At 44.6% G+C, this 25,002-nt stretch overlaps 1 protein-coding gene across 1 annotated transcript in view; it reads right to left on the bottom strand.

The window, feature by feature from the left end:
- The window catches only part of RYK (receptor like tyrosine kinase), a 1,434,429-nt gene that overhangs the window by 541,170 nt on the left and 868,257 nt on the right, over positions 1-25,002 (bottom strand). The gene's annotated exons all lie outside the window — the stretch shown is intronic.

The following is a 25,002-nucleotide window of genomic DNA, read 5'->3' as shown; positions in this document are numbered from 1 at the left end:
GAAGGCAAGGAATTAGTGGTATTACTGTTTCCAAACTTTGACAGTACTGAGACCAGACACTCTTTAGGTACCATTGTAGTTTCCTCATATGCAATCTGGCATATGGAATTAGTAGTATGCAAGATGCCATGTAACCCAAGGCCTGCAGACTTTTTCTTGCAGGGAGTTGGGTCTTTGTTGCCATCAATTGAAAATAGAGTCAGTTGTCCTTGCTTGTCTGGCGTGAGATAAGCCATCTGGGCCGTTGTATTCAAGCTGGCACCCAGGAATATTATCTCTTGTGAGGGCACTAGTTTTGACTTCTTTTCGTTTACTGTGTACCCTAAGCACCTTAATAACTTTTTTACAAACGCCAGATGCTTTAGAAGAACGTCCTTGCTCTCTGTTTGAATCAGGCAGTCATCCAGGTATGGATAAATTTGAATTCCTTTCTGTCTGCAAAATGCAATTACTGGTGCCAGGCACTTTGTGAAGACCCTGGGCGCAGTAGATAAGCCAAAGGGCAGTGCAGAGAATTGGCAGTGCACTGAACCAGCTATGAATCTGAGGTATCTTCTGCAGTTTTGTCCGATAGGGACATGCAGGTATGCCTCCTTGAGGTCCAACGTTACGAGCCAAGCTTTCTTGCCCAGCATGGAAAGAAGCTGCTGTAGTGTCAACATTCTGAATTTTGGAACATCCAGGTAAGTGTTTAGAGAAGAAAGATCCAAAATGGGCCTCCAGGCTTTGTCCTTTCTGGGAACCAGAAAGAGTCTTGAGTAAAATCCTTGTCCTTGCTCCTGTGTTGGTACCTTTTGAATAGCTCTCATGTCCATGAGTGCTGTAATTTGTCTTTGAGCCTCTGCCCATTGATTTGGTGGCAGATTTGGCATTCCTTTTAGTCTTGGCAGAGTGTGAAAGTGGAACCTGTAACCTTGAGGTACAATGTTGAGAACCCATTTGTCTTTGGTGATCATATGTCAATTGTGACAGAAAAGTGCCAGTTTTCCTCCCAAGGGGGCTGCCAAGAGAGAACTGTTTGGCAGCTGTAGTGGAAAGTCATTGGGGCTGTTTTTTGTAAGGTTGAAGCCCGTCTTCTCCTTCTTTCTGGGTTGATGCAACCCATTGTCGAGGCCTGTAAGGACCTTGTGGTTGACCTCTACCTCTTGGACGTCTGTATCTGCCCCTTTGAGGTCTGTCTGCAACTGGAAAGGGCCAATTTTTTGTTGGCCAATTTCTGCTAAAACGAGGAGGCTGAACCTGTAAGAAATCCTTCACCGTTTGCATAGGTTTTGCTTTATCCTCCATTTTCTTTATTACCTCTTCTGCCTCCAAATAAAACATCCTGCTGCAAAGGTGCATCCAATAATTTTGTTTTAACATGATCTGGTAACGTCTGTTCTTTTAACCAAGCATGTCTTCTAATGACAGATCCTGTAACTGCTGCTCTACAGGAGGCCTCTAATGAATCAAAACCACATTGCAAAGTATGTTTTCCCATTTGTTCAGCTGCATGCAATAAATCCTGCATTTCTTTATAATTAGGAGGACCTGAATTTGGAAGCATTTTTTGTTTCAACTGAGACATCAAATATTGCTGATATTTTAGCATGTGAAACTGGCAATTTAAGGCCCTCGTAGCTAAAGTTGCAGATGTATATACTTTCTTCCCCCATCTGTCTAATGCTCTGGAATCTGTCAGAGGGGACTGGATTCTTTGCTGAGGAGGCCTTTACCCCTTTGGGGCCCTGAGAAATAGTTTCAGGGTCAGCAGCAGGGCTTTTATAAAGAAATTTCTAAGAGTCAGGGACTCTGTAGTATCTGTCTGGCTTAACTGGAGCAGGAGGTAAAGAATCAGGATTTAAACTGGATTCAGTATACACATCATCCACAATATCGAACACTGGCGGAATAGCAAGGGGTCTGTGTTGAGGTAATAAAAGGAAATCTCTGAGCCTTTTCTTGGACTCTGAATAATCCTGGCCCTCCTAATGGAAATCCTCCCTCATGGTATGCAGGGTTTCCCCAAAGGAGTAGTCCTCTGGCGGAGAGGCTGAAGGAATTGATTCCTCAGCATCAGAATCCTCATAGGGGGGTAAAGAGTACCCTAGGTCAGAGGATGAATCTGAAGAAATGGATACTTGGTCGGATAAGTCATAGTCTGCATCCTGTCTAGGCCTTTTATCAGGAGGGGGATGGGACCCCCTGATCAGAGTGATTAAGTCTTTGGCCATTTTGAGCATTTGTTTCTTAGGCATGGAGGCCTGTCCTGGTGAATGTTGTATTTGTTTAATTGTTTTTAAAGGAGTTTTAGACTTAGCAGTACATTTAATGGTTAACTGAGTAGGTCTGAAAACACCCTCTGAAGCTACGGATTGCTCAGCTACTCCAGATCCCTCTGAAGGGTTAGTCTCGGTAGGCTGTAAATCTGGTGCATCCGAAGGCCAGCCATCTCCATGTGGGAGTCACAGGCGGCGACTGGCCTAGAAGAGGCTTAGTCAGTTTTGGGCCTTGGATGCCTGTCCTTGTCTTTGCGCTTTTTGTGTGTTCCGGTCATTGGTAGTTCCGACGGCATCGTATAACTGAATTTTCTGCCAAAATAATATCAGGCAAAATCAAACCGACGTTTAATAGTGCGCTTGTTAAACCTAGCACAAAACCGACAACCTGTGACGTTGGGGTCTGGGCCTAGGCATGGGATACAATAAGAATGGAAATCCTTATGAGGATTTGCTTCCCACAAGAAATACAGTTATTAACTTTTACTGACATCGGTCTGAGGCAAGAAAAAGCTTCCCCAATGCTTTGTAGAAGACTTCGGTTCTAGATTCGGAATGAAAATCTCAGGAGTCAGCTGACCGGCACTTGCGAACTGCTTTTGCTTCGGGCAGTGCGTGGCAAGAAAGACTGAAGAAAATGGCATAGGCTGCATACCCCTGTCGCACTGACATCAGGGAGGAAGCGACAGCAACCGACGCCGGACCAAGACTTTGGAACTCAGGTCGACTGAGGGACCACCTGATGGCAGGATAACAAGTGTAATTTTATTTTACATTTGTTGACCGGGCTAGTCCAGCTGGATGTATGTCCATTTTCAGTGGAGGCCCAGGGAGAAAAGCTCCAATGGTTATTACAAGTTTAAACAAAAACATAAAAGGATCGAAGGATAAAAGGATGAAAACAAAGATGAAAAGATTATATACAAAAATGAGTTAGTAGATTGTATACAAAATTGAATTAGTACACGTAAAACACATATAAGAGGAAATAGCAATTACAAGATAAGATTAATAATCAAATAAGTAATTACTTGCAATACACACATGATAAAACATAGCGTGAGTAACAAATTGACAAAGAAATGTGAAAGAAAAATTTTTTTTTTTTTTTTTTTTGAGTAATGACTGCAGCAGTGTAACACGATGAACATCTGGCCATTTCCAAGATTAACGATAAGTGCTCACGTACCCATCTTCACGCACTAACTCAGCTGGAGCATTGGCAAATTGCACCGCAATACCCATTCAGCTTTTTGGCACAATCAAGCACATGCTCACATCTTTAAAAGCATATTACACTAAATAAGTAGTAACGGCAAACTGCCCAAAACAACTTCACCTTTATAGCAGCACTGATTCATTAGATTCCATGTATTTAAATAGGATTCCGAAAGTCACAATAAGCACAGTAAACATTTCTGTTTTGTAAAGTATAATTTATCAGTACCCTCTCAAGTTATATATTGTCAACAGTATTTTTAAGATGCTCTGAGCTTTAAATATGAATCTACGAAAGTCTGCCTATGTTGCTTTGTTAAAATACATACAGATATATCAGAATTATGATACGCATAATTAGTGTAAGAACAACAGATTAGTGTATGGTTCTCTCTCCCAGGTGGATTAGGCAGCTGAATCCATGCATTTGTACTGCTTATCTTACTAATATTAGTGAGAAAAATATGAACAAGCAATAGAAGATGCACAGAAGAGTCACCAGAATGATCGCAATCACCTGGAAGCATCAATAGGATTTGTGGGGCACACAGTAGCAGTTTACAGCTGTGAAGAAACCCAAGCAGCAAAATGAAATGTTACAAGAGAAGGAGTCAAATGGCCCACAGAGACACAACTCAAAAAGATGAATTCTAGAACAGCAGTATGCCAAAGCAAGCTAAGCTCCTAAAGTGTAGATCTAAACAACAGTGTTTAGTAAAGGTATGCAATAAAGATGAAGCTCAGCCCCTCGAGTGAAGAGCTAATCAACATTCTTTTATAAAGGTAAGTAAGATTAAGTAGCCATAGCAAGCATGACTGTGACTGGTACAGTCTTAAAATAAATGCTCTAAGCCAAGCATGCTCCAGTTCCCTGTATAATGACTTGAGCAACAGATGGTCAATGAATGCCTGGCCACCTAATTACAAGATGCAATGAAGTTGGGTCACCCACTTGGAAAGTTTTTAACCACTGGTAGACCCCTCCTTTCTTGGGGGAAGCCAAAAAACAGTTGGTCTATCCTATTTCTGGTAAAACCTAGATCTGATGGTGCACATCCAGAGTATGAAAGGTTCTCTCACAAAGAAAAGGAAAATGACAGAGAGAGACAGATGGTTTTCTTGGACATTTCAAGAGCCAGCTTAGGGTGAAAATGTGGATTTTCATTCTGTGGATCACTGGGTTTATACAAAAGAGCACATAAGAGTATCTGCAATTAACGGTCTGCAGTTCTAAAACCCACTTGGAATATTGTTTTCTCCCACATATGCTAACAGCCATGTTTCAGGTGTGCTGAGTCAATCAGTTTAAATGTAAATGGATAAATCAATCAAGTTATGAAATTCTGTTAGCAGTGAAGTGCAACCCAAAGAGGAAAAGTGTTCACGGTAGGACAGGGATTAAACATCCCTTTCAGATAAAACTTGATAAGCTTGGGGCGAAATACAGTCCTACTACCCAACAGGTTATGATGCATCAAAACACAAACAAGAAGGAACAATAGAGCTCTAAGTTAAACAGGTGCCTGAGATGTCCAAAAAAGTATTAGTGTTCACCATCTCAAAAGAAACTGGCTACACCACTGTGTTATAAAAGATTCCAATTGACAGAATCTATCCAGTGAAAGATCACATTTCATCCTCAGAGAAAAAACAAGTAACCTCAAATGGAAAAGCTGAAGGAATCAAGAAGGTCTAATGGAGCAACCAGGCCATGAGATATGCCTATTCCGGCCACAAAAAGGGGGGGGGGGGGGGGAGTACAGTTGTGTACACTTATAATGTAGATGTCAGAGTGTATTCACTGTTGCAGTCATCATACTTGGGTTATCTGCCTGCAGGTAGCCCTCAGTCAGCCCAAATACCAGAATCTTGGGACTTCTGTGTCTGATGCTGTTGCCTGTTCCATGACGTTGTGTCAGGGGTATAAAACATGCAGGTGATGCCATTACATCAATTTTTCTTGCCCCAGATGTCAGGAGCCCACAAAATAGGAAGCAATTACATGGTGTGGAACACCTCCAGTAAAAAGTAAATACCACTTCCATAACATGTGGCCAAAAAGAGGATAGGTGGAAAGAATAGAGAAGACAGTGGGGGGGCTGGAGGGAGGGTAACCAGGACTGCAACAGTGAATACACTCAGACATCTACATTTCTGGTAAATGTACACAACTGTACTATGTTCTACATGTTTCACTGTTGCAGTCATCACACTTGGGTTGACTCCCAAAGCTGAGGAAAGGTGGAGGCAGTCAAGACGTATTGGGGCTGGCTAGCAGGCCCTGTAAGTCTGCTGTGGCAAATTCAGCTCTGGATTTAGAAAAAAATAGGTAAGTGGTAATGTTTGATGAAGATATCTACAAAACTCTAGGTTGCAGCTTCCAGGAGATGTCCCTGGTAGGGACTCCCCTGCGGAATGCTGTAGAGATTCAGGTAGCCCTAGTGAAATGGAGTTCCGATACCCTGTGGGGTTGGTTTTCCATGGTATCTGTAGCAGAAATGGATGCAGTGTATCCATTTGGAAACGGTTTGCTTTGAAATGGCCTTGCCCTCCTGCCCCTGCAGTGCAGCTGACTAGCAGCTGGTCAGATTTTCTGAAAGGTTTAGTTTTACTAAGGTAGAACCTGAACTGTCTGTGCATGTCCAAGGAGTGCAGAATCCTTTCCCCTTCATTCTGAGGATTAGGAAAAAAGGTTGGTAAATGGATGGATTGGTTTAACGCCACACTGGATACCACCTTGGGCATAAATGATGGGTTAGTCGTGAGGGGAAACCGTGTCCGCATGGAAAATAATGCAGGGTTTCACAGCCATTAGTGCTTGTAACTCAGACACTCTTCTTGCTGAAGTGATGGCCAGGAGTAAAGCTGTTTTCCAAGAGAGGAATTTTAACTCTGCTGTAACAGCAGACTCAAAAGGCAGAAGCATGAGCTTCTCTAGGACAAATTTAAGGTCCCAGGCAGGGGTGGGAGCTCTCCTTGGAGGCCTTAAATTGTTAGCTCCTCTCAGGAACTGTTTCATGAGAGGATAAGAAAATAGAGGTGGCTCACTATCGTAGTGAGCTGAGAAGGCAGAGGCATGAACTTTAATTGATGAGATTGATAGACCTTTGTGGAGAAGCTCTGCTAGGTAATCTAGGATTTGAAGTGAGGAGGGCACAGCTGTGTCCCCTTCCTTGAGACAGGCTCCAAGAACAATATCTTTTACACTTTTCTAAATAGGATTTCCTAGTATTAGGTCTTCTGGCCTCAAGGATGATGTCCAGCATCAGTTTGCTGAGGGTTACTGGTGGTGTATTCAGGGGATAAGCCAGGCTGCACGGTTCAGGGTTTGCAGCTGCTGATGCAAAATTTGTCCCTCCTGCTGGGAGAGCAGGGAGGGGGTCTGATGTAGGTGCCAGGGTGGCACTGCATGACTGAGCAGGAGTGGGTACCAGTGCTGGCGTGGCCAGTATGGGGCAATAAGGACCGTCATTGGCCCGTCTTGTTTGACCTTGAGTAGTACTTTTGAGTGGAGGGGCAGAGGGGGAAAGACAAATTGAGAGGTTTTCCCATGTAAAGGATAGGGCATCCACTTTCTATGCTTGGCTGTGGGGGGGTTTCTGGTGCAAAATTTGCTCAATTGATGGTTTTGAGGGGAGGCAAAGAGGCCCACCTCTGGAGTCCCCAATCTGCGGATTAGAAGTTTGAATGATTTAGGCTCCAGCTTTCACTCGTGGGGGTCCAGTAGATTTCTGCTTAAGTTGCCTGCCAATGAATTTTGTTTGCCTGGCAGGAATTGAGCTTGCAGGTGCACTTGGTTGCTCAGGGCTGTGTTCCACAGGGCCATGGCTAACCTGCAGAGAGGGTAGGAATGTGTTCCCTCCTGCTTATGTACCACATAACTGTGGTGTTGTCTGTCTTTATCAGGAGTTGTCATAGTTTCATAGTTTAGTACTAAGGCTATCTGCCCTGGGGCATTTGTAAGCCTAGCCATAGTGATGTGGCTTTCGCCACCCCATGAAATGGTACAAAAATGCACAGAATAGATTTATAATACTGTGCCTCTGTCTAGTAGTGACACAGTGAAGGTCCCCTTATATAATAGAATTAGTTTATTGTGCCCCTGTCTAGTAGTGACACAGATGTGACCCCTGGGGTAAACTTACGATCTCCCATCCACTCATCAAGATTTCTCTTGAAGAGAGTTAGTGAGGGGCTCTGCCTAACATGAACTGGGATTCTGTTCCAGAGCATGGGAAGCCTCTGGGTTATAAATCTATCCCTCCAGCATGTCCTATTCATACTTGTGCCGAGGTTTAAGCCTTTAGCTCTCATGGTTCTGATGGATTTGGATTTTTTGAGGTGGAGCATGTCCATCAGTTCCTGATTGGACATGGCCTTGTACGTCAGGCACAGATCACCTCTGAGCAGGCGGTATGCTACTGAATAGAGCTGGAGTTTCTTTAGTCTGGCAGAATAAGATATATGTTGGAGACCCTTGATCCTCTTGGTGAGGTACTTTTGTGGTCTCTCCAGCTGTTGCAAATGCCGGGTGAGGTACATACCAAATGGGGCATTGTACTCAATCATGGGTCTGATGAGGGAGGAATATAGGGGTACAATGACATCCTTGGATCTGGATGTGAATCCCTTCATGATGAGGTGTGCAAGGTAGAATGTTTTTCTAACCACTTTGGCAACGTGGGTGTCAAATGAGAGGTCGCTGTCGACTTGGGTCCCTAGGTCTCGGATTACTTTTTCCGTACTCAGTGGGTTGCTGTCTATGTGATAATTTGTGGGTACTTTGTTTTTCCCAAAGGGGATGACTATACATTTTTGGCATTTAGTTTTAAGGCCATGACTCCGGCACCAGTTGTCCGTTTCTGTGAGGCCTGTTTGTAGGATGTATGTGTCCGCTGGTGTACCGACTATGGCGCCTAATTTGCAGTCATCTGCGAACTTTGTCAGCCACAACCCTCCCATGTTTGCTTTAACACCTGAGAAATAAATGCCGAACAAGAGGGGTCCCAGGACAGATCCCTGTGGGACACCACTTGTGACTGGCTTTGAGTCTGACATTGCTCCAGCGATTTTAACTTTATGGGTTCTGCCCTTTAGCCAGTTTGCAACCCATCTATTGACATAAGGGTTTACATTTAAGCTGTTGAGCTTATCTATGATGCCTGAGTGGGGTATTGTGTCGAAGGCCTTAGCCAAGTCCAGGTAGGCTGTATGGACTGCTTTGCCCTCATCAATGGCTCTAGTGACTGTTTCGAAAAAGTCAACAAGGTTCAAAAGGCAGGATCTGCCTTTACAAAGCCAAACTGGGTGGGATAAAGTGTCTGTAGGTCCCCAATGTCTCTGTTTAGGAGTTCCATAATGATTCTTTCCATAGCTTTAAAGACCAGGCTGGTTAAGCTTATGGGGCGGTAGTTCCCAGGGTCTGTAGAGGTACCCCCTTTGTGGAGTGGGACCACTGTTGCTGTACGCCAGTGTTCAGGTACATATCCTGTAGTAAGGCTAAGGTTAAATAGTATTTTTATGTGCGGGTTTAGCTCCTCTTGGAGTTCACGTAGCACGCAACCCGGGATACAGTCAGGTCCCACTGATGCTGTGTTTTTAGCTTTGCTGAGGGCAGCTCTCACCTGGACATCTGAGATGACAGAGAGATTACATTCAGCTGGGATAAATATTTCTTCTTTTGGGGGTGAGGGAGGGGAGAAATTTGCACTGAACCTGTCAGCCAGAATGTTGGCAATATCTGTGGGTTCAGTGTATTTTGTGTTGTTGTGAACTAACTCTGAGCATATCTGAGGGTTTCCGCCCAGGTTTCTAACATAGCTGAAGAAGGCTTTGTGGTTATCTTTAGTGTCCTTAGCGATTTTTCTCTCAAAGTTGGCCTTGGATGTTTTATGAGAGAACGTAGTTTTCTGCTAGTGTTGATCAGAGATGTCTTCCCTTTATGGGATTTTGCTCTGTCGTGCAGTAGCTTCCTTCTTTTGTTATACAATTTGTTTATGGCTGAGGTCCACCAGACAGGATGCTTGCCTTTGGTGGAGAGGGACTTGGATTTATTTGGGATTGCATGATCCATGCATTCTTGGAGATGTCCATAGAAAGCATTTGTGGAGGATTCAGCATTGTGGGATGTGGTATCCACTGGCCCAGTGGGCTTAAAGGATACCATCTCAGTCTTAAGAAGAGTGAAGTCTGCTTTTGAGAAGTTTTTCACTGTGGTCTTTTGTGCTGGGGGTGGAGGTGGGATATGTATATCCAGGGTGATTAGTTAGTGGTCAGATCACACTAGTGAGGGGTATACCTCCGGTGTGGAGCATTTTGTCCCCATGTTTGTGATGATCAGGTCTAGTATATGCTCTCCCCTAGTGGGAGAGGTGACTAGTTAGTTGTTCCAGTGCATTTGAATTTATGAATTCCAGGAACCTTTGGGCTAGGGTGTTAGGGCTAGAATAATGTACCCAATCTATGTTACGGTAGTCGAAGTCTCCCAGTATGATGGTATTTTGTGATACATTCATATCCTCCAATGTCTTCAGGAAGGCTGAGTGGGGTTCCCGAGATTGGGAGTGTGGTCTGTAACATGCTACCAGTTGTATAGCAGTTTTGCCTATGGTTAGTTGCACCTGTATGGTCTCCGATGCTTCATGTGTTGCTATTAACCTGGAGGTGTGGGTGTTCTTGATGAATATGGACACTCCCTCCTTTGTGGTTCGGCCGGGTTTTGGGGCTGAAAAGCATGATACGAGGTATAGCCTGGTAGCACTGGAGTGCACTCAGGAGCCTTGAACCAGGTTTCAGTTACTGCTCAGACGTCGATGTTCTCCATACTGAGGAGTGCATCGAGTGCCTGCATCTTGAGATTTAGACTTCTGGCGTTGAGCAGCACTACCCTTAGTTTTTCCATTTTGTTTTCTAAGGAGGTGGGTTTGTCTTTTGAGCCTTGCCTAAAAAGGCACTATGGGGGTGGCAAGAGCCTTAGCCAATATCCGGAAGCCCAGTGGTGACAGGTGCAAGCCGTCCCTTGCGAAGCAGCATGGCTTGTCCAACATGTCATCCCAAGCAGACAGACATTGGATCCCCTTAGAATGACACCAGTACTTGAGCCAATTATTAAAGCTGATCATCTTGTCTTTGTATTGTGGCATCATTCTTGGTGAGGGCAAGATGCTGCTCAGGGTCAGGGTCACACCAGCCTGGGCTACATAATCAGAGAGCTCCCCTATGTCTCTTTTCATGTAGTCCAGGAGAGTGCGTCTCAGGTCATTCACGCCAGCATGGACAATGACGGAGTCATATTTGTACTTGCTTTGGAGTGACCTGAGTGCGTGTGTTATGTGGCGGATCCTAGCTCGATAGGCAGCTCACAGTCACCCTCTCCTTGTTCAGCCTGGTAAGCGGGACATCAGTGTGTCTGACTATAGAGTCACCTATTACTAGTGTATCAGGCATGGTGTTTAGCCTTAAGGGCTGTGATTGATTGACACACTGATTTACTGAAGTATGTGTTGCATGTGTTTTGTTTTGAGGTGGTGGATTTTTGGATGTCTGCTTTGGGAGCCTCTGTTCTTTTGGTAAGTTTTTATTAGCCTCGAGTATGTCTTTGTGTTTTTATGTGTTTGGTTTGCAGTTGTGTTAGGTCTATGTGGGACTGGGTTTGTTGTGTGTGTGGTTACCATCTCCTCCTGTCTGGTCATGCCAGCCCTGAGTTGAGAGAGTTCAGCCTCCAGTTTGGCTATATAGTTGCATCTCTCACATGTATTTGTGTTTGTTGGGAGGAGGAGAGGGTTGTCTGTGTACATGAGACAATTGTAGCATTGTCTCAAGATACCCAGATTAACCAGCTGAACTGGAGAGGACGCCAGTAATCTACCACTCGACATGCTAGAACAGTATAAGGGAGTGCTGTGCCTTTAAGGGAAGTGGATATTCACAGGGGTGGTAGGTGGATGTAGTGCTTACTTGGTATGAGAGTGCTTACTTAGTAGAGAAGTTTTGAGAACAAGTGCTAGGCTTGTAATATAGCGAGTAGTCTGATTATACCAAGAGTAGAGCTTCCTTACGGGAAAATTTGAAGAGCAGACTTGGCGGAGCCAGAAGTTTAACCGGCACTGCGCTATGCGCACAATCGCGCAAACGTGGATTTTAAACAGGGAACTTCAAAAGAGCTACAAATGGTCCAAAAGAACCAATTACTACAGGTCTTGTGCTGAGGTCACTTCCTACAGGGACAGGTAGGCTGCTCAAGACTCCCCACTCCCACTGGTGAGCAAAGAAACCCCTTCTATCTGAGTAAGGTAATGGACAACACAGGAACTACACCACAGCCCAGAATACAGCAAAGCCTGTAAACTGGTCTAAACTAGTCGACGAGAGGCGGGAAAACAAGGATTATTTTTTTGTTTTTAGATAGAAAACACACAGAAAATGCAGAAACAGTAATAAATCAGTTACACAGGCTAGCACACTTTAGTGGGCAGCCTCAACAGTTAAATTAAACAAACAAACTTTCGATCAATTTCGACTAAAATGCAACTAACTGCAGATATTAAATAATGCAGCAAGCAGCTAAAAAAACAGTTTAAGCTTGTTTAGGGTAAGCTAGAGAAGGTATTTCAAGTAAAAAAACAGCAAAGATACTTAAATCCAGAAAGTAGTCGCTTTTCTGAGTTCTCTGTAGCTAGGACCACTCTGCAGGACCACGAGGAGCTTGTCTGAGTAGTATAGCCAGAAAAAACGCCCAGAGGCGGATTTTAAACAGGGAACTTCAAAAGAGCTAGAAATGGTCCAAAACAACCAATTACTACAGCTCTTGTGCTGAGGTCACTTCCTACAGGGACAGGTAGGCTGCTCAAGGCTCCCCACTCCCACTGGTGAGCAAAGAAACTTCCTTCTATCCAAGTAAGGTAATGGACAACACAGGAACTACACCACAGCCCATAATACAGCAATGCCTGTAAACTTGTCTAAACTAGTCGAGGAGAGGCGGGAAAACAAGGATTATTTTTGGGGGTTTTTTGTTTTTAGATAGAAACACACAGAAAATGCAGAGACAGTAATAAATCCTGGAATGATAAGGTAGTTGAAGGCTGTCAGAGCATTCTGGACAGCTAACATTTCTTTTTGAGTGATATGCAGGGGAATTTGTTCTGGGCTCCATTTGCCTTGAATGCATTTGCTTGCCATGTGAGCCCCCCATGTGTAGTCTGATGCGTCTGTTGTCGGGGTTTGGGCAAAGAGGGGTTGAGTGAAAGGAAGTCCCTTGTTGTGGTTGCATGCCTCTGCTCACCAAAGGAATTCTGCCCTTAGACATGGAATGATAGGAATCAGTGTTTCCAGGTCCTGAGAATGTTGACAGAGACTTTTTAAGTACCATTGAAGCTTCCTCATATGCAGTCTTGCATATGGAATTAGTAGAAGGCATGAGGCCATGAACCCTAGGGCTTGCAGTATTTTCCTTGCAGATAGCTGGGTTTTGGTGGCCATTAGTTTGATGTAGTTTGTCAAATAAGTCTTTTTCTGGAGTGAGGAATGCCATCTGGGAAGTTGTGTTCAAGCTTGCACCCAGGAATACAATCTTTTGGTTGGGCACCAGTTGTGATTTCTTTTCGTTGATGGTGTACCCCAGAGAGGTTAGAAGCCTCTTTACAAATGCCAGGTGCTGAAGTAGCAATTCCTGACTGTCCACCTGAATCAATCATCCAAGTATAGGTAAATCTGAATATTTCTCTGCCTGCAGTATGCAATGACTGGAGCCAGGCACTTTGTAAATAACCTGGGTGCAGTAGATAAGCCAAAGGGAAGTGCAGAGAACTGACAATGCATACAGCCTGCCCTGAAACGTAGATATTTCCTGCAAGATTCCCTTATGGGGATGTACAGATAAGCTTCTTTTAAGTCTAGGGTGACTAGCCAAGCGTCCTTGGCTAGTATAGGAAGAAGTTGTTGCAGAGTCAACATTTTGAATCTTGGGACCACCAGGAAGGTGTTGAGAATTGACAGATCTAGGATAGGGTGCCAAGAGCCTTCCTTTCTGGGCACAAGGAATAGTCTGGAGTATAAACCCTGTCTCCTTTGCTCTATAGGCACAGGTTGAATAGCCCTGATACTGAGAAGAGAAAGTACTTGCTTTTGAGCCTCTGCCCACTGGTTTGGAGGAAGGTCTGGCAACCTGCTTGGGGTTGGCAGTGAGTGGAAGTAGAATCTGTATCCCTGGGATACAATGTTTAGGACCCACTGGTCCTGGGTAATGGACATCCAGTTTTGTGCATGCAGGGTAAGTTTTCCTCCTAGGGGTCAAGTACTTGGGCTTTGTTGGGAAGGAAAGTAGACAAGTCATTGTGAACTTTTTCCATAGGGGGGTGGCTTACCACTCCCTGTTTTAGAGGAGGGAGCACTCCATTATTTAGATCTCTGCATACCCTGAGAATGTAGTCTTGGTGGTCTGTTGCCCCTGGGTTTGGACTGGGAATGTCTGGGAGGGACTGGAAAGGACCAGTTTTTAGAAGGCCAATGCCTACTGAATCTAGGTGGCTGCACCTGTAAAAAATCTTTAACAGTTTGCATGGATTTAGCTTTTTCCTCCATCTTTTTAAGAACAATGTCTGCCTTTTGTGCCAAACAATTTTTCCTGGTTTAATGGAGCATTTAATAATTTTGCTTTGACATGGTTTGGCAAGATTTGCTCGTTCAGCCAAGCATGCCTTCTCAGTACAGACCCAGTGACAGCAGCCCTGCAAGATGCTTCTAAGGCATCAAAACCACACTGCAAAGTATTTTTACTAACTTAGTTTGCAGAATGCATTGGCTGTTGTAAAATAGAAGTTATGTTCTTACCATAACGTTCCATGTTAGTTGTCTTCTCGCCTTCTTCTTGCTGGATGGGTTCGGAGCCGACCTCGGCTCGCCACTCTAAAAGCTCGAGAGTTGGTTCCACCGGCTCGAGGCTCCCCTTATATCCCACAATGCTAGGCGAGAGTTACCTCAGATCTCGTTTGTAAGCTAACCCCAGCTTATAATAGTAACAGAATAACTCTAAAACAGAGTCCACCTCTAACAACAGGAAGAAAGAAGGGTGACCTACATCCTGATCCAGGAAATATGCACAACAGCATATGCCTAAGAAAGAGGTGGTAGAAAGAGAGGTCACGATCACAACTCCTCTAGGTCTGTCCAGGCCAGGGGAAGGAGGGTGGGGAAGAAGGCGCGAGAAGAAGACAACTAACATGGAACGTTATGGTAAGAACATAACTTCTATATGTTAAGTTGTCTATCTCGCCTTCATTCTGCTGGATGGGACAGCGTCCTAGCACCTTGTCCCGGGTGGCCTAACGGAACAGACTCCTGAGAACAGTGGAACCAAAATTAGCTCTATGCCTAGAAGCTAAATCCAACTTATAATGAGAAATAAAAGTGTGAGGAGTAGCCCAAGTAGCAGCTGCACAAATGGTGTCAATAGGCAGTCTGTCTTGGAAGGCTAAAGAAGTAGCCAAAGCTCTGGTGGAATGGGCTTTAGGTTTATTAGGCAATTTTTGTTGTCTAATTTCATATACCAGGGAAATCAAAGATGTTAGCCATCTGGATAATGATACCTTAGCAACCGAAAAGTCCCTTTCTGCTTTCCGCATAGGAGACAAACAGCTGATCAGATTTTCTGAATTGTTTTGTTCTATCCAAGTAGTACCTCAATTGACGACGAACATCCAGGCAGTGTAATTTTTGTTCAGACCTATTGGAATACTCTGGAAAAAGACAGGAGGTCAATGCTTTGGTTTAGATTTGATGTCGAGACCACCTTAGGCAAAAGGACGGGTTAGTTCGTAAGGATACTCTGTCCTTATGAAACAAAAGATAAGGAGGACGACAACTGAGTGCTTGAAGCTCTGAAACTCTTCTAGCTGATGTAATAGCTACCAGAAAAAGAGTTTTCCATGATAACAATTTTAAGGAACAGGAAGCTGCAGGTTCGAAAGGGGGGAGAATCAAAGAAGCAAAAACTAAATTTAGGTCCCAAGGAGAAGGAGGATTTCTTATAGGAGGTCTGAGAAGAAAAACTCCTTTCAAAAAGGCTTTGCAGAGTTTGTGGGACATTAGGGCAGATTCAGAAATACCCACATGAAAGTTAGAAATAGCTGCCAATTGAACTTTAAGTGTAGAGGCAGATGAACCTGCATGGAAGAGTTCAGCTAGAAAATCAAGGACTAGTTGGATGGAAGTGGTGAAAGGATCTATGTCCTTTCCTTGAGCCCAATATGTGAAACGTTTCCACTTACTCAAATAAATCTTCCTAGTGGAAGATTTATGGGAAGCTATCAATATATCTCTAACAGAGTGAGATAATTGAGGAAGCCTGGCTAAGGTTGGAACTGGAGGAACCAAGCAGTGAGGTTCAGAGAGGGGAGGGAGCGATGAAACTGACCCGACTGATGGATCAAAAGATCTGGAACTAGGTCCAGATTCCACGGTCGCCCAAGAGAAAACGATGTAGAAAGGGGAACCACACTTGTCGAGGCCAGTAAGGAGCAATGAGGATCAATGAGGCCTTCTGAGCGATAGCTTTCTGAATTACTTGAGAGATCAGTGGAAAGGAGGAAATGCATACAGAAGTCCCGGGGCCAAACTTGGACTAGAGCGTCTCTGCTGGGTTGGCCTGGTAAAGGGAATAGAGTGAAATATTCTCTGCACTTGCTGTTTTGGGGAGTAGCAAAAGATCGCAGCAAGGCTGACCCCACTTGAGAAAATTTCTCTCACTACAGAGTCTTTCAGAGACCACTGTGAGGCATGAGAGTAGCTCTGCTCAACTTGTCCATAATATGATTGGACTTCCCGGGGCTGTGCGTTGCTATCAGAAACGCTGAGAAGAAATCGCCCATTGCCACAGTCTGAGTGCTTCTCGACACAGGGGATATGATCTGGTTCCGCCTTGTTTGTTGATGTACCACACTACAGACATATTGTCTGTCTGGATTGCAATTGTTCCCAAGGGAAGAGAGTCTTGAAGGGCTTGCAACGCTAAAAGCACTGCTCTCATCTCCAGAACATTGATGTGCAAGTGGCATTCGTTTGGTTGCCATGTGCCCTGGACTGTTCTGCCCTGATAATGCCCCCCCCCCCACCCGATCAGGGAGGCATCCGTTGTCAATGTAGCAACCGGAGGAGGTGGAACAAAAGATCTTCCCGACAGGAGATGGGGGGAAGACATCCACCACATGAGATGCTTTTTGCACGCCTGCGTGATCACAATGGTTTGAGACATTGGAAGTTCTTGGTATGACCATTGAGTAAAAAGCATCCACTGAAGGATCCGCATGTGGTATCTGGCTAATGGAAGGAGAGGTATGGCCGCCATAATTCCCAACACCTTTAGAACTAACCTGGCTTTGATTCTGTTGTTGTTGAGAAGGAGTGATACCAATTTGTGAATGTCTGATATCCTTTGATGTGTTAGCCTTGCAGACATGTTTATTGTATCTAGATTTGCGCCTATGTAGGTAATAGTACGACAAGGCGACAAAACAGACTTTTCGCAATTTATTGAAATACCCAGCTTTTGACAAACGCGAAAAGTGTAATCTCTGGCCATCAGAAGGAGATGCTTGGTGGGAGCTGTGATGAGCCAGTCGTCCAAATATGGAAACACCCGCAATCCTTGTCGCCTCAGCTGTGAAGCTACCACTGCCACGCATTTGGTAAACACCCGGGGCAGTGGTGAGACCAAAGGGCAGGGCTCTGAACTGAAAATGACTGGTTCCCAGCCTGAAGCGGAGGAATCTTCTGGAGCGTCTGTTCATTTTTATGTGATAGTACGCATTTCGAAGGTCTATAGAGCACATCCAGTTTCCTTTGCCCAAAAGGGGAAGGATGGATTGCAGCGTGACCATCCGAAATCTTGTTTTCTTGACTGATTTGTTCAAGACACTGAGATCCAATATCGGTCTCCAGTCCCCTGTTTTCTTTGGAACTAAAAAGAACCTTGAGTAGATTCCGGATCCTTGTTGGTCTGCTGGCACTGGCTGAATTGCTCTTTTGCAAGCAGTTTTGAAATTTCCAAAGCTGCTAGATCCCTTTGCGGGTGGGACATCTGGAAGGGATTTTTGACTGATTTGGAAAGCGAAGAAAGGGGATAGAATAGCCTTCGAAATGATGGACTGTACCCATTTGTCTTGAGTCAGGGATTTTCAGCTTTGATGTCTTTTTTAGTCCAGGAGGTGTCTCAGGTCATTCACCAGCATGGACAATGGAGTCATATTTGTACTTGCTTTGGAGTGACCTGATGCTGTGTTATGTGGCGGATCCTAGCTCGATAGGCAGCTCACAGTCACCCTCTCCTTGTTCAGCCTGGTAAGCGGGACATCAGTGTGTCTGACTATAGAGTCACCTATTACTAGTGTATCAGGCATTTTGTTTGGCCTTAAGGGCTGTGATTGATTGACACACTGATTTATTGAAGTATGTGTTGCATGTGTTTTGTTTTGAGGTGGTGGATTTTTGGATGTCTGCTTTGGGAGCCTCTGTTCTTGGTAAGTTTTTATTAGCCTCCGAGTATGTCTTTGTGTTTTTATGTGTTTGGTTTGCAGTTGTGTTAGGTCTATGTGGGACTGGGTTTGTTGTGTGTGTGGTTACCATCTCCTCCTGTCTGGTCATGCCAGCCCTGAGTTGAGAGTTCAGCCTCCAGTTTGGCTATATAGTTGCATCTCTCACATGTATTTGTGTTTGTTGGGAGGGGGAGAGGGTTGTCTGTGTACATGAGACAATTGTAGCATTGTCTCAAGATACCCAGATTAACCAGCTGAACTGGAGAGGACGCCAGTAATCTACCACTCGACATGCTAGAACAGTATAAGGGAGTGCTGTGCCTTTAAGGGAAGTGGATATTCACAGGGGTGGTAGGTGGATGTAGTGCTTACTTGGTATGAGAGTGCTTACTTAGTAGAGAAGTTCTGAGAACAAGTGCTAGGCTTGTAATATAGCGAGTAGTCTGATTATACCAAGAGTAGAGCTTCCTTACGGGAAAATTTGAAGAGCAGACTTGGCGGAGCCAGAAGTTTTATGCGCACAATCGCGCAAACGTGGATTTTAAACAGGGAACTTCAAAAGAGCTACAAATGGTCCAAAAGAACCAATTACTACAGGTCTTGTGCTGAGGTCACTTCCTACAGGGACAGGTAGGCTGCTCAAGGCTCCCCACTCCCACTGGTGAGCAAAGAAACTCCTTCTATCCAAGTAAGGTAATGGACAACACAGGAACTACACCACAGCCCAGAATACAGCAAAGCCTGTAAACTGGTCTAAACTAGTCGAGGAGAGGAGCGAAAACAAGGATTATTTTTTTGTTTTTAGATAAAAAACACACAGAAAATGCAGAAACAGTAATAAATCAGTTACCCAGGCTAGCACTCTTTAGTGGGCAGCCTCAACAGTTAAATTAAACAAACAAACTTTCGATCAATTTCGACTAAAATGCAACTAACTGCAGATATTAAATAATGCAGCAAACAGCTAAAAAACAGTTTAAGCTTGTTTAGGGTAAGCTAGAGAAGGTAATTCAAGTAAAAAAAACAGCAAAGATACTTAATTCCAGAAAGTAATTGCTTTTCTGAGTTCTCTGTAGCTAGGACCACTCTGCAGGACTACGAGGAGCTTGTCTGAGTAGTATAGCCTAAAAAGCAGAGGCGGATTTTAAACAGGGAACTTTAAAAGAGCTAGAAATGGTCCAAAACAACCAATTACTACAGCTCTTGTGCTGAGGTCACTTCCTACAGGGACAGGTAGGCTGCTCAAGGCTCCCCACTCCCACTGGTGAGCAAAGAAACTTCCTTCTATCCAAGTAAGGTAATGGACAACACAGGAACTACACCACAGCCCAGAATACAGCAAAGCCTGTAAACTGGTCTAAACTAGTCGAGGAGAGGCAGGAAAACAAGGATTATTTTTTGGGGGTTTTTTTTGTTTTTAGATAGAAAACACACAGAAAATGCAGAAACAGTAATAAATCCTGGAATGATAAGGTAGTTGAAGGCTGTCAGAGCATTCTGGACAGCTAACATTTCTTTTTGAGTGATATGCAGGGGAATTTGTTCTGGGCTCCATTTGCCTTGAATGCATTTGCTTGCCATGTGAGCCCCCCATGTGTAGTCTAATGCGTTTGTTGTCGGGGTTTGGGCAAAGAGGGGTTGAGTGAAAGGAAGTCCCTTGTTGTGGTTGCATGCCTCTGCTCACCAAAGGAATTCTGCCCTTAGACATGGAATGATAGGAATTAGTGTTTCCAGGCCTGAGAATGTTGACAGAGACTTCAAGTCAGAGCTTCCTCATATGCAGTCTTGCAAGGATGGGAAAAAAAAAAGGGGGGGGGGGAGATGCTGTTGGGCATAGATGAGGTGTTGGAATGATCTTGGCTGATGACCATTGAGTAAAAGCATCCACTGAAGGATCCGCATGTGGTATCTGGCTAATGGAAGGAGAGGTATGGCCGCCATAATTCCCAACACCTTTAGAACTAACCTGGCTTTGATTCTGTTGTTGTTGAGAAGGAGTGATACCAATTTGTGAATGTCTGATATCCTTTGATGTGTTAGCCTTGCAGACATGTTTATTGTATCTAGATTTGCCCTATGTAGGTAATAGTGACAAGGCGACAAAACAGACTTTTCAATTTATTGAAATACCCAGCTTTTGACAAAGCGAAAAGTGTAATCTCTGGCCATCAGAAGGAGATGCTTGGTGGGAGCTGTGAGGAGCCAGTCGTCCAAATATGGAAACACCTGGAATCCTTGTCGTCTCAGGTGAGAAGCTACCACTGCCATGCATTTGGTAAACACCGGGGCAGTGGTAAAGACCAAAGGGCGGGGCCCTCTGAACTGAAAATGACTGGTTCCCAGCCTGAAGCGGAGGAATCTTCTGGAGCGTCTGTTCATTTTATGTGATAGTACGCATCCTGAAGGTCTATAGCGCACATCCAGTTTCCTTTGCCCAAAAGCGGAAGGATGGATTGCAGCGTGACCATCCGAAATCTTGTTTTCTTGACTGATTTGTTCAAGACACTGAGATCCAATATTGGTCTCCAGTCCCCTGTTTTCTTTGGAACTAAAAAGAACCTTGAGTAGATTCCGGATCCTTGTTGGTCTGCTGGCACTGGCTGAATTGCTCTTTTTGCAAGCAGTTTTGAAATTTCCAAAGCTGCTAGATCCCTTTGAGCGGGTGGAACATCTGGAAGGGATTTTTTTGACTGATTTGGAAAGCGAAGAAAGGGGATAGAATAGCCTTCGGAAATGATGGACTGTACCCATTTGTCTTGAGTCGGGGATAGCCAGGCTTCTGGGTACAGTGACAATCTTCCCCCGACTGCCCCCGAAGATGGGCAGTCGGGCAACACCTCAGGGATGCTGAAAGGGCTTGTCAGGGAAGGCTTCCCGATTGCCCTGGTTCTGCGGACCCCCCCTGCCTCTAGGGCGACGTGTACCATTGTTATTCCCACCTCTGCCTTTGGTAGGAACGACTCTGTCGCCCAGGCAAGTCCCTTGAGATTGTTTACGGAACCACATCTTTCCACCCTTCTGGCCTTTGGGGTAAGGCCTGAAGGAGTCAAAAAACGGACTCGCGGCAGAAAGGGTCTTGCCATCAGTCTCGCACCTAGTCAGGGTTTCTTTCACTTGAGGACCAAAAGAGATGATCCATCAAAGGGAGTTCGTGAAAGACGTCTTGAAAGGGTCCAAAATTGCATAGCCGCATCCAGGCGTGCCTCGAAGGCCACACCTGTCCCTGCGCTCTGCTCGCTCCATCAGCCGTAAGGGGAGGAGGCATGGAGGAGTTGGATAGGGAAATTTAAAGGGTAGCCAGCTGCGTGTTCATTTTGTCTTGGAAACCCGCAGCTGTAGGATCCTTAACATTTCACTCGCTTGATCAAGTCCCTTTGAAGGCAGTGAAATGGCACAGGTAGTTCAGCAAACGCATGGTAAATGTCGCTGAGGAGAACATCCGCCTGCACCTATCCATGGACCTAGATTCCTTGTTAGGTGGATGGACAGGCACTGAAGGATCAGCTAGTTCCTTCTTTGTGGCAGCAGCTACCACCATAGCATCCACAGAAACTCCTTTTGTTAAAACTGGTCTAAACTAGTCGAGGAGGCGGAAAACAAGGATTATTTTTTTGTTTTTAGATAGAAAACACACAGAAAATGCAGAAACAGTAATAAATCAGTTACACAGGCTAGCACACTTTAGTGGGCAGCCTCAACAGTTAAATTAAACAAACAAACTTTCGATCAATTTCGACTAAAATGCAACTAACTGCAGATATTAAATAATGCAGCAAGCAGCTAAAAAAACAGTTTAAGCTCGTTTAGGGTAAGCTAGAGAAGGTATTTCAAGTAAAAAAACAGCAAAGATACTTAAATCCAGAAAGTAGTCGCTTTTCTGAGTTCTCTGTAGCTAGGACCACTCTGCAGGACCACGAGGAGCTTGTCTGAGTAGTATAGCCAGAAAAAACGCCCAGAGGCGGATTTTAAACAGGGAACTTCAAAAGAGCTAGAAATGGTCCAAAACAACCAATTACTACAGCTCTTGTGCTGAGGTCACTTCCTACAGGGACAGGTAGGCTGCTCAAGGCTCCCCACTCCCACTGGTGAGCAAAGAAACTTCCTTCTATCCAAGTAAGGTAATGGACAACACAGGAACTACACCACAGCCCAGAATACAGCAAAGCCTGTAAACTGGTCTAAACTAGTCGAGGAGAGGCAGGAAAACAAGGATTATTTTTGGGGGGTTTTTTTTGTTTTTAGATAGAAAACACACAGAAAATGCAGAAACAGTAATAAATCCTGGAATGATAAGGTAGTTGAAGGCTGTCAGAGCATTCTGGACAGCTAACATTTCTTTTTGAGTGATATGCAGGGGAATTTGTTCTGGGCTCCATTTGCCTTGAATGCATTTGCTTGCCATGTGAGCCCCCCATGTGTAGTCTAATGCGTTTGTTGTCGGGGTTTGGGCAAAGAGGGGTTGAGTGAAAGGAAGTCCCTTGTTGTGGTTGCATGCCTCTGCTCACCAAAGGAATTCTGCCCTTAGACATGGAATGATAGGAATTAGTGTTTCCAGGTCCTGAGAATGTTGACAGAGACTTTTTAAGTACCATTGAAGCTTCCTCATATGCAGTCTTGCATATGGAATTAGTAGAAGGCATGAGGCCATGAACTCTAGGGCTTGCAGGATTTTCCTTGCAGATAGCTGGGTTTTGGTGGCCATTAGTTTGATGTAGTTTGTCAAATGAGTCTTTTTCTGGAGTGAGGAATGCCATCAGGGAAGTTGTGTTCAAGCTTGCACCCAGGAATACAATATTTTGGTTGGGCACCAGTTGTGATTTCTTTTCGCTGATGGTGTACCCCAGAGAAGTTAGAAGCCTCTTTACAAATGCCAGGTGCTGAAGTAGCAATTCCTGACTGTCCACCTGAATCAATCATCCAAGTATAGGTAAATCTGAATATTTCTCTGCCTGCAGTATGCAATGACTGGAGCCAGGCACTTTGTAAATAACCTGGGTGCAGTAGATAAGCCAAAGGGAAGTGCAGAGAACTGACAATGCATACAGCCTGCCCTGAAACGTAGATATTTCCTGCAAGATTCCCTTATGGGGATGTGCAGATAAGCTTCTTTTAAGTCTAGGGTGACTAGCCAAGCGTCCTTGGCTAGTATAGGAAGAAGTTGTTGCAGAGTCAACATTTTGAATCTTGGGACCACCAGGAAGGTGTTGAGAATTGACAGATCTAGGATAGGGTGCCAAGAGCCTTCCTTTCTGGGCACAAGGTATAGTATGGAGTATAAACCCTGTCTCCTTTGCTCTATAGGCACAGGTTGAATAGCCCTGATACTGAGAAGAGAAAGTACTTGCTTTTGAGCCTCTGCCCACTGGTTTGGAGGAAGGTCTGGCAACCTGCTTGGGTTGGCAGTGAGTGGAAGTAGAATCTGTATCCCTGGGATACAATGTTTAGGACCCACTGGTCCTGGGTAATGGACATCCAGTTTTGTGCATGCAGGGTAAGTTTTCCTCCTAGGGGTCAAGTACTTGGGCTTTGTTGGGAAGGAAAGTAGACAAGTCATTGTGAACTTTTTCCATAGGGGGGTGGCTTACCACTCCCTGTTTTAGAGGAGGGAGCACTCCATTATTTAGATCTCTGCATACCCTGAGACTGTAGTCTTGGTGGTCTGTTGCCCCTGGGTTTGGACTGGGAATGTCTGGGAGGGACTGGAAAGGACCAGTTTTTAGAAGGCCAATGCCTACTGAATCTAGGCGGCTGCACCTGTAAAAAATCTTTAACAGTTTGCATGGATTTAGCTTTTTCCTCCATCTTTTTAAGAACAATGTCTGCCTTTTGTGCCAAACAATTTTTCCTGGTTTAATGGAGCATTTAATAATTTTGCTTTGACATGGTTTGGCAAGATTTGCTCGTTCAGCCAAGCATGCCTTCTCAGTAGAGACCCAGTGACAGCAGCCCTGCAAGATGCTTCTAAGGCATCAAAACCACACTGCAAAGTATTTTTACTAACTTAGTTTGCAGAATGCATTGGCTGTTGTAAATCTTTATTTTCTATACAATATGGAAGCAACAGTTCCATTAGTTCCATAATATGCTGCTGGTACTTCAAAATGTGAAACTGGCAATTCAAAGCCCTGATGACAAGAGTTGCCGAAGTATATACCTTCTTACCCCAACTGTCTAAAGCTCTAGAATCCCTGTCCGAAGGGGTAGGGTTTTTTGGCTGTAGTAGCCTTAATGCCTTTAGGACCCTGGGAAACAGTCTCTGGATCCACAGAAGGATTCTTAAAGAGAAATTTGTGAGGGTCAAGTACTCTGTAGTACCAGTCAGGATTTCTAGTAGCTGGTGGTAAAGTATCAGGAGTAAGACTGGATTCCATGAAGACATCATCAACAATGTCCAGGACAGGGGGGTATAGCTGGAGGCCTGTGCTGGGGCAAGTCTAAAAATTCTCAGAGTCTCTTTTTTGACTGAGGGTAGTCCTGGCATTCCCATTGGAAATGCTCTCTTAAAGTATGCAAGGTTTCACCAAAAGAAAAGTCCTCTGGAGAGGAGGCAGAGGGAATGGAATCCTCTGCATCTGAATCCTCATAGGTAGATAAGGGTATGTCCTGGTAATCAGAGGGATCAGAGTCATCGAACTCATGGTCTGTAGAATCAGAAGGAAAATCAATTCTTTGTCTTTTAGAGTGGGTAGGCTGGCTTCTCCTAATTAAAGTTATAAGATCTTCAGCCATTCTAAGCATTTGTTTCTGTGGCAAGGGAACTGGAGCATGCGCTTTGGTCATCAGTTTTCTAGACGTAGTGCGAACTATGGGCCTGAGACACTTGGTAAGCTGTCTGTTTAATGCGAACATCGGAAGGTCAGAATACATGCTCAGAAGCCGGTGCCTGCACAGCGGCTCCGGACCCATCCAAGGTAGAGACATCCGCAGGTTCCATAGCCGAAGAAGCAACTCGCGGCATACCAGACTCCGAATGGGTCTCAGCAGAGGCCTGCGAATCT

The sequence above is a fragment of the Protopterus annectens genome, chromosome 4.part1, assembly GCF_019279795.1.
Source record: "Protopterus annectens isolate FY-2018-M chromosome 4.part1, PAN1.0, whole genome shotgun sequence".
Classification (NCBI taxonomy): Eukaryota; Metazoa; Chordata; order Ceratodontiformes; family Protopteridae; genus Protopterus; species Protopterus annectens.
The sequence above is the reverse complement of the archived record's forward strand: the minus strand, read 5'-3'. Positions and strand labels throughout refer to the sequence as shown.